Genomic DNA, 10737 nt, shown 5'->3' on the forward strand with positions numbered 1-10737 from the left:
CCCAGCGTGGGGGGGGACACGCACACACCCAGCGTGGGGGGGGACACGCACACACCCAGCGTGGGGGGGGACACGCACACACCCAGCGTGGGGGGGGGGGACACGCACACACCCAGCGTGGGGGGGGACACGCACACACCCAGCGTGGGGGGGGACACGCACACACCCAGCGTGGTGGGGGGGACACGCACACACCCAGCGTGGGGGGGGACACGCACACACCCAGCGTGGGGGGGGACACGCACACACAGTGAGAGGGGACATGCACAGACACGGCGATGGAGGGACACACGCACACACAAGGGGGTCATGCACTCACACAGCAAGGAGAGATGAGCACACACAGGGAGGGGGATATACACAAAGAGCAAGGAAGGGACAGACACACATACACACAGTTAAGGGGATACATGGAGACACACAGCCAGGGAGGGAGACACATACTCTCACACACACACACAGCGAGGGAGGGACACGTGCATGCGCAAACACAAAATGACTGACACGCACAGCGTGAGAGGGACACGAACACACAGCCAGCAATGGACATGCACACACAGTGAGGGGGGGGACATGCTTAACACAACGGGGGGGGGGTGGGGACACGCGCGCACACGGCGAGGGGGGGACACGCGCGCACACGGCGAGGGGGGGACACACTCGCGCGCGCACACACACACACACACACACACACACACAGAGAGTGAGTGATATGTATACACACACATACAGAGCGAGGGGAGGACACCCTCACACATACACAGCAAGAGGAACACACACACACAGTGAGGGTGAGACGTGCTCAGAAAGTGTCTCCTCTAACGTGTAATCCTCCAGCTCTCACTCCAGTCTGCTGCCTCACAGGGTCACCGTCTCTGTGACTCCCAGGTACAACTAGGCCTCGATCCTCAGTGCTGATTTATATTCTCCCAGGTGCGAGTCAGCCTCAAGCTCCTGCTCCAAGTTGCTCCCTCTGTGACTCGGTGCTGATTTCGAGCCTCCTGCTCTGCTTTTTATCCAAATCCAAGTCCCAGTCGGCCTTGACCCTCGCTGCTGATTTATATTCTCCTGCTCTGTGCTGCTGTCTCTCAGGTTCTCTCCCCTTGTGACCCCCAGGTAATGGGAGGCCTCAAGCCTCAGCTGAGATTTATAACATCCCATTCCACACTGCTCTCTTCCAGGATCGCCGTTGTGCCTGGAAGACAGTGGGGAAGAGGAGGATTAGACAAAGCAGAGGGTGTTACAGTGATTGAGGGAGCTGTAGGGGATGAAACAGGTTATCTGGGGAGCTAGGCAGACCTGCAGTAATTAAAGAACGTTACTGGAAGATACAGCGAGAGTTGCAGACACTGACGAAGGCAAAGGAAATAGAGAGATGGTGGCTTGTTCATGACGGAGCTTTGTAGAGTCTAAAGGGCTACAAAGTTTGTGAGAAGATTTGTAGCTCAGGTGCTCGTTGTTGTGGTTCTGTTCGCCGAGTTAGGAATTTGTGTTGCAGATGTTTCGTCCCCTGTCTAGGTGACACCCTCAGGGAGCCTCCTGTGAAGCGCTTCTGTGATGTTTCCTCCGGCATTTATAGTGATTTGTATCTGCCGCTTCCGGTTGTCAGTTCCAGCTGTCCGCTGCAGTGGCCGGTATATTGGGTCCAGGTCGATGTGCTTATTGATTGAAACTGTGGATGAGTGCCATGCCTCTAGGAATTGCCTGGCTGTTCTCTGTTTGGCTTGTCCTATAATAGTAGTTTTGTCCCAGTCGAACTCACGTTGCTTGTCATCTGTGTGTGTGGCTACTAAGGATAGCTGGTCGTGTCGTTTCGTGGCTAGTTGGTGTTCATGGATGCGGATCGTTAACTGTCTTCCTGTTTGTCCTATGTAGTGTTTTGTGTCGTCCTTGCATGGGATTTTGTACACTACATTGGTTTTGCTCATGTTGGGTATCGGGTCCTTCGTTCTGGTGAGTTGTTGTCTGAGCGTGGCTGTTGGTTTGTGTGCTGTTATGAGTCCTAGTGGTCGCAGTAGTCTGGCTGTCAGTTCAGAAATGTTCTTGATGTATGGTAGTATGGCTGGTCCTTTGGGTCGTGGCATGTCTTCGTTCCGTTGTCTTTCCCAAAGGCATCTTTGGATGAAATTGCGTGAAATTTGACCCCACCCCACAGCTCACCAATAGGATAAACAACACACTGAGAAACCTACAAAAAAAATGGACAGATCACCAGGTTTGACCGACAGAGAATGAAACCTGAAAGCAACAACACCCCCGGATTCTATGGACTACCTAAACTGCACAAACCAGACATCCCACTCAGACCCATAGTATCACTACCAGGGACACCATCACACAAACTGACTAAAGAACTACAGCAGAAACTGAAACACCTGATCAGCGGATCCAGACACTCTGTACAGTCAATACAGGAATTCTTGGACATCATCAGAAATACACACATAGACAAGGAAGAAACCATGGTCTCATTCGATGTAACGGCACTGTTCACCTCTATCGACAAAACCCTACCCACAAAAAAAAAGCCAACCTGCTGGACATACAGAACAGACAAGACGGGGAGCCTATCAACAAATACGGTATACTCAAACTACTGGACCTGTGCCTCACAACACACTTCACATTCAACAACCAAATATATGAACAAATCAACGGGACACCCATGGGCTCACCCATCTCTGGACTCATAGCAGAAGCGGTAATGCAAAGATTAGAACAGTCTTACCGCAAATTCAACCCAAACTCTGGGTCAGATATATAGATGATACCTTTGTAATCATTAAAAATACAGAAATAGAGAACACACACCGGATCATCAACGCCACACTCACAGGAATCCGATCCACTATAGAGGAAGAAAAGGACAACCAACTCCCATTCCTAGACGTGATGGTACAGAGAACACCGAACGGAGAATTCACCACAAAGGTTTACAGGAAAGCCACACTCACAGACCGAGTCCTGAACTACGAAAGCAACCACCCCAACACACTCAACAGAAGTTGCATCAAGACACTGTTCAAAAGGGCCACAACACACTGCAGTACACCAGAACTACAAAAAGAGGAAGAAGAACACCTATCCAATTTATCCGCCAAAAACGGATACCCCCATAATTTCATTCGGGATTGTCTGTATGGATTTGCTCGACGACTGTCCTCTGATATTGGTCAGGGCAGTGCAGATGATGTGGTTTATATGGAGTTTATTAAGGTCTTTGACAAGGTCCCACATGGAAGGCTGGTCCAAAAGGGATGATCCCATGGGATCCAAGGTAAGTTGGTGAATTGGGTCCGCAATTGGTGGAGGGTTGGTTTTGTGATTGAAAGCCTTTGCCCAGCGGGTGTACCACAGGGATCTGTGCAGGAGCCATTGCTGTTCCTTATGGACATTAATCACTCGGATGTGAAAGCAGAAGGTAACATTAGTAGGTTTGCAGATAACATGAAAGGTGAGGGTGTTGTCCACAGTGAGGGGGATGGACTCAGGCTGCAGTCTGATATCGATCAGATGATAAACTGAGCAGAGTAATGGCAGATGGAGTTTACTTCTGATCACTGTGAGGTAATGCACTGTGGGAAGTCTAATAAATGAATGATAAACATCATGAATGGTAGGTCCACCTGGAGAACTGAGGGACACAGGGACCTTGGTGGGTAAGTCCCTGGATGTCTGAAGGTGTCAGCACAGGTAGACAGGGTGGGGAAGACACCTGAACTGGGAGCAGGAGGGGGACCCACATCCTGGTGGGGAACATTGCTGGAGCTGCTCGAGAGGATTTAAACTCATCTGGCAGGGCTGTGTGACCCCAAAGAGTCATAAGGCCAGAAAGAAAGTTGAGGCTGGTACAAATGTTCAAGAGAGCGATATAAGTAGACAAGGCAGGCAAGAACATAGCAGACAATGAGGGAAAACTGATGGATTAAACTGCAGTTACTTCAATGTAAAGGGCCAGACAGATAAGGCAGATGAACCCAGAGCATGGATGGGAACATGGGATTGGGATCCCATAGATATTACAGAAACACAGCTGAGGGAGCAACAGGAGCAGCAGCTCAATGTTCCGGAGACAGATACTACAGGAAGGATAGAACAGGAGGCAAAACAGGAGGAGAGCTGGTGGGTTTGATTGGGGAAACATCCCAGCAGTACCTAGAGGGAGGATTCATGTAGGATCGCCCAGTTAAACGATATTAGTGGAACTGAGAAATAAAAATTGGTCATTAGTTTTCTACGGTCGGACTACAGCGATAGGCAATGGGAGATGGAGGAGCAAATATGTCAGGAGATTTGAGATATCTCTTAGAATAATAGGGTTGTAATGATAGGGGATCTTAACCGTTCCAAACCTGGACTGGGATTGCTACTAAGTTAAGCATTTGGATGGAAGGAATTTGTTAAGTGTGTTCCGAAAACTCCCAGTCATTATGTAAGTGGCCCAACTGGAGAATGGGGCTAAACCTGACCTCCCCTTGGGAAAGAAGGTCGGGAACGGGACTGAGGTGTTAGTGGGGGAGCACTTTGGAAAGTTACCACAATTGTATTAGTTTGAAAATAGTGATGGAAAAGGACAGGCCTGGTCCACAAGTTAAAGTTATTCAATGAAGCAAGATAGTATTAGACATGAATTTTTAAAGTAGATCTGGGGAGGCTATTTGCAGATAAAGGGAAGTCTGGCAAGTAGGAATATTTTAAAACCGAGATAAAAGGAGCGTTCAGCGCCAGCGTGTTCCTGTTAGTGTGCAGCTCAATGCTGACTGAATTAGGAAACACTGGCTGAGTTTCGAGGCTGTGGTCAAGGAAAACGGGGTCACATGTCAGATATAACTGGCTGACTCAAGGGAATCCCTTCAGGAGCATCGGGGCTGTAGGAATACACTTAGGATGGAAATCAGGAATGTAAAAAGGGGACACGAGATCGCTTTGGCAGAGAAAGTTAAGGAGAATCCAAAGAGACTCTACAAGTGTATTAAGAGCAAAAGAAGAGCTCGGGACAAACCCGGTCTCCTTAATGATCAATGAAGGCAACGATGTGTGAAACTAAAAGATCCAAAACAAATATTTCACTTTGGAACTTACTGTGGATAAAGACTGGGGCGCTCAGGGAACTAAACAGTGTTTGACCTGACCACTATTGGAATACTGTGTGCAATTCTGGTCTCCATGCCATCGGAAGGATGTCGTGGAACATGAAAGGGTCCAGAAGAAATGACCAAAGATGTTGCCAGGGTTGGAGGGTTTGTGCTTCAGGGAAAAGCCTGAATAGGCTGGGGCTGTTTTCACTTGAACATGGGAGGCTGAGGAGTTAACCGATAAAAGGTGTTTAAAATCATGATGGTCATCGACGGGGTCAATAGACAAGGTCATTTCCCCAGGCGAGGGAAACTTTTCAAAGGGGTCTAAAGGACAACTGGCTCCCGCAGAGTGGATGGAATAAGCTGCCAGAGCAAATAGTGGAGGCTGATAGAAATACATTTAAAAGGCATGTGGATGGGTGTATGAATAGTAAAGGGTTCAGAGGGATATTGGCAAAATTGTAGCAAATGTGACTAGAAACGTCATGCAGGAGTTGGTCTGAAGGGCCTGTTTCGTGCTGTACGTCTCTATGACTCAATGTCTTGAAATGAGTCCACATTATAGAAAAGGAGGTGCTGGAGGTTTTAAAACACAAAGGTAGATAAATCCCCAGGACCTGATCAAATGGATCTCAGGACATTGTGGGAAGCTGGTGAAGAAATTGTAGGGCCTCCAACAGATATATTTGTCCCATAGAGAGCTGCATGTGATAGGCTGTTAGACTGGAGGGTGGCATTGTGGACAGTGAAGAAGGTTTTCTGAGATTACAAAGGGATCCTGATGAAATGTGTGAATGGCTGAAAAACTGTTGATGGAGATCAATCTGAATAAATGTGAGGTAATGCATTTGGTACAACAAACACGTGCAGGACTTATACAATTAATGGGAGGACCTTGGGTAGTGTTGTAGAACAGAGGGACCTCAGGGCTCAGCTATATAATTCTTTAAAGTTTATAACATGGAGAGACAGGATAGTTTGAAAAAAGGTGCTGGCCTCACTTGCTTTCATTACTCAGTCTTTTGGATATAGGAGTTGGGAAGTCGAATTGAGATTATACAGGCCATTGGTGAGTCCTCTTCTGGAATACTGTGTCCAGTTCTGGTCACCCAGTTATAGGAAGGATATTATTCAGCTGGAAAGGGTTGGGAGGAGATTTACTGGGACGTGGCTGGGTACGAAAGGCTTCAGTATAAAGAAAGGCTGAATAGGTTGGTATTTTTCACTGAAACCTGAATGTTGACAGATGACCTCATAGAAGTTTATAAAATCATGAGGGGGATCGATAGAGTTAATGGGAGTTGTCTTTTCCCATGGACAGGGGAGTTTCAAGACAAGGCACTACATTTTTAAGTTTAGTGGAGAGACATTTAAAAAAAAAGACACAAGAGGCACATTGTTACACAGAGGGTGGGTTGTGTGTGAAATGAACTTCCCAAGGAAGGGGTGAACATGGGGACAATTACAATGTTTAAAAGACATTTGGATTAGTACAGGAATAGGAAAGGTTTGAAGGGATATGATCCAGGAACAGGCAGGTGGGACGAGATCAGTTTTAGAGTATGGTTAGCGTTAACTAAACAGTGCGGTCTGACTCTCTGACTATGATTATAATGTTGTGTCATTACTTAAGAAAGGCTGCAAGAGAAATCCAGGGAACTACAGACTGATGAGCGAGACATTAGGGTGGGTCAGTTGTTGGAGGTCATTCTGAGAGGTAGGCCTTACATGCATTTGGAAGATAAGGCCTGATCACAGACAGCCAGCATGGCTTTGTGCATGGGAAAACATGTCTCACAAACTTGACTGGAGTTTGCTCAAGATGTGACCAAAAAGATAGACGAAGGGAGAGCAACAGACGTTGTTTCGGGCTTCCACAAACCCTTGTTCAGGATGTAGCATGATACATTGGTTAGTAAGGGTAGATCACAAGGGATCAGGGAGAGCTAGCCAACTGGATACAAAATGGGATGACAGTGGGAGACAGAGGGTGGTGGGAGAGGGTTGTTGTTCAGACTGGAGGCCTCTGACCAGCAGTGTGCTGTAAAGATTGGTGCTGGGACCACTGTTGTGCACCACTTACATAAATAATTTGAGTGAAAATATAGGAGCCCCTGTTCGTATGCTTATGGATACCAAGATTAGTGGAAGAGTGGGCAGGGAGTATAGTTATCGAAGGGGATGTTAATCAACTGGGCCAAGGAATGAAAGATGGAGTTTAATTCAGGTGTTGGATTTAGTTCAGACAAACCAGGGAGGACTAACACGGGTAATGGTTGGGCCCTGGGCAGTGCTGTTGAACAGAGAGAGACCAAGGGGTGCAGTTACATTGCTCCTTGGACTGGCATCACAGGGCGACAGGGTGTTGAAAGCGGCAATTGGCACACTTGTCTTCATTGGTCAGAGCATTGAGTACATGAGTTGGAGATATTGGTAACACTGTCATCAATATTTCTCCTGGGCAGGGGAGGCCACGGGGTGACCTTATAAAGGTTTATGAAACCATGTAGGGTCTAAGTAAGGTGAATTGCCAAGGGGAGGTGAGTCCAAAGCTAGAGGCATAAACGTGAGGTGAGACAGCAAGGATTTAAAGAGGGAGCTGAGGGGCAACATTATCCACAGAGGACGGTGCATAGACAGAATGGACTGCCAGAGGAAATGGTAAAAACAAGTACAATTACAACATTGAAAAGACACTCGGACAGGTACATGGAGAGGAGAAGGTTTGAAGGGATATGAGCCAAACCCGACTCATTCCATTTAGGGAACCTCGGCCGAAGAGTCATGCCGCACAGAAACAGACCCGATGTCTCCAGTTATTGGAGGAGGAGACTATCGAGACAAGGCATGTTGGAGAGACTGAAGCAAGTTACAGCGATACGGATGGTCATCTGGACTGGAGGTTTGAAATATGTGAAATAATTGGTGAGAGGGGAGGAGGTGACAGAGATAGGAACTGTTATAGGAGTTAGAATGGTTGAAGACACTGGCCCACAATACAAGCCATAGATACAGTGTTGGAGAGGGAATAGAGAACAGAAAGATCCCAGGCAGCATTACCACCCTCTCGTGGGAGGCCTGCTTTCCCCTCTGTTGTTCTGATGCTCCCTAAGAAAGCACAGGCCTGGACTGATAACTGGGAACTCCCGATGCTGTCTCATTACAACAAAACTTGCAGTCGGCTTGGTGATTGAGCCTGGGGTGTGCCTGTACTGTGCTCCCCCTCCAGCACTTTCTCTATGTCACGTCTTGTTAGCTGATGTTTGGATCCCCCTTATTACTTTCTGCTCTGTGCACTGGAATGATCTTACCTGGCAGCAGGATTTATTGAAGACTCCCAACCTCCCCGACTTTGTCTTTCTGGCTGAACATCCATTGTCCCAACCAGCAGTTGGCAAGTCTATTGAGTCAGGAACACCATGAGTACCTGTAGAAGACACAGAAATAGGCAGAATGGGAAAGTAGACTGATGCTGTGAGGGTTACACAAATAGAATGGCACTGAGCCCACAGAGATCTGGAAAATCCCAGTCTCCATTCCTGACCTGTGCTGCCTCACCTCTCCAGAGTGGAGAATTCTGTTGGCTCATGATCTGGAGTAGCTTCAAAAGTGAGAGACGTTGACAGAGGCAGCAATTAGACCCACACAGTGAGGGATATCACATGGAGAGTCACATCACCAGAGTGCCGGGTCAAACAATTGTGCAGGAAGAAAGGGTTTTGATTCATGTTGCACTGGGATATACAAACTGTGAGCAGGCGAAGTGATGGCCTAGTGGCATTATTGTGTGACAATTTATCCAGAAACTCAGCAAGTGTTCTCTGGACACAGGTTCAAATCCCACCATTGCAAATGATTGAAAGTGAAGTAAATGCTTCAAAAACGATGTAATTAAAAACCTGTAAGTGAGTATTAAAGAATTACTGATATTAAGAAAAATCCATCGGGTGCATTCCTGTCTTTAGTGAAGTAATCTAAGATAGGACTGGGATATCACAGGTATTACAGAAACAACAGCTGAGGGAGGGACAGGACAGGCAGCTCAATGTTCCAGGGGACAGATGCTGCAGGAAGGACAGAAGGGGAGCTGAGAGAGGAGGAGAGCTGCTGGTTCTGATTGGGTGAAACATCCCAGCAGGACTGAGAGAAGATATTCCTGCAGGACCGCCCAGTGACGCTGTGTTCGTGGAATTAATCAATAACAATGGGGCTTCCCTTTCCTCTGATTGTTCTACAGACCCCGAGAGCCCCGCCCTCCTGCGCCTTGACCTTCTCAAAATGGCGGCCCGGAGCTCCGCGCTCCCTCTTCCCTCAAACAAATGGCGGCCGTGACCCTGGGCCACTTCCCTGATCAGAGACCGCCACCTCCTTACCCAGGCCTGGAGGGTCTTTTTCGAGTTTTTTTAAACCTGTATCCAGGACTTGTGAAATCTCTCCGCTCCTTTCTCCCAGCTTGGCTCCCACACAACGGCTCTGAGCGCCGCTCTCTGAAGCTGATCGCAGCCGCTGCCGGAGAAAACAGCTCCATGCCTCTCTTTCTGTGTCCTGATCAATGTGACACTGCGCATGCTCTCCATAGAAACCAAACTGCGCGTGCGTCTGAGGTTATCGGTGAGTTTCTCGAGAATATTCATAACTGCACAGGATCATGGGTGAAATATTACTCATTAACAATTGCTCTGTCGACTTGCAGTCATTCAGATTGTTCGTGTGTAAATAGATTGTTCGGTCCAATTTATACACGCTAGTCAGGTACGTAAATTACCAACCTTTTTTTTATTTCAAAAATATACTTTATTCATAAATGATTTGATGGTCTGTACATTGGATCATGCCATACATATGTCCATATTTACAAACACAGATTCGACTTTATTCTTGTCCTTTACAATCCTGTGCATTTTTTCACTCTTGTATATATACATATATTTGGCTGAGGCATCAGCAGAGCCCAAAAAAACGTCTGTATGGGCCCCCTGTTCTTCTTTCGGCAGGCCGATCTTACACGGTGGTCTTTCCCCACCGCGCCTTGGCGGCAGCTGCCCCAAGCTTCAGCGAGTCCCTCAACACGTAGTCTTGGACCATGGAATGTGCCAGTCTGCAACACTCGGTCGGGGTCAACTCCTTCAGCTGGAAGATCAACAGGTTTCGGACCACCCAGAGAGCGTCCTTCACCGAGTTGATGATCCTCCAGGCGCAGTTAATGTTCGTCTCGGTGTGAGTCCCGGGGAACAGGCCGTAGAGCACGGAGTCCCGCGTCACGGCGCTGCTCGGGACGAACCTCGACAAGCACCACTGCATTCCTCTCCAGACTTCCTCTGCATAGGCACATTCCAGAAGGAGGTGTGTGACAGTCTCGTCCCCCCCGCAGCCACTTCGAGGGCAGCGTGCGGTGCGGCAGAGAGTCCGGGCGTGCATAAAGGATCTCACAGGCAGAGCCCTTCTCACCACCAGCCAAGCCACGTCTTGGTGCTTGTTGGAAAGTTCTGGCGATGAGGCATTCTGCCAAATGGCTTTGACAGTCTGCTCAGGGAACCGCTCGACAGGATCCGCCCTCTCCTTTTCCCGAAGGGTCTCAAGGACGCTACGTGCTGACCACTTCCTGCTGGACTTGTGGTCAAAGGTGTTTTTCCTCATAAATTTCTCCACGAAGGACAGG

The 10737-nt window shown here is 48.2% G+C and overlaps 1 long non-coding RNA gene across 1 annotated transcript in view; it reads right to left on the bottom strand.

Moving 5' to 3' along the window:
• LOC140479388 (uncharacterized) overlaps nucleotides 1–9595 on the bottom strand; it is a 74715-nt gene extending 65120 nt beyond the window's left edge. The window contains exon 1 of the long non-coding RNA XR_011961013.1: nucleotides 8390–9595. This is a non-coding gene — a long non-coding RNA (uncharacterized lncRNA). The remainder of the gene's footprint in view (nucleotides 1–8389) is intronic.
• Between the last annotated feature and the right edge of the window lie 1142 nt (nucleotides 9596–10737).

This window comes from Chiloscyllium punctatum, chromosome 7 (genome assembly GCF_047496795.1).
Source record: "Chiloscyllium punctatum isolate Juve2018m chromosome 7, sChiPun1.3, whole genome shotgun sequence".
Classification (NCBI taxonomy): domain Eukaryota; kingdom Metazoa; phylum Chordata; class Chondrichthyes; order Orectolobiformes; family Hemiscylliidae; genus Chiloscyllium; species Chiloscyllium punctatum.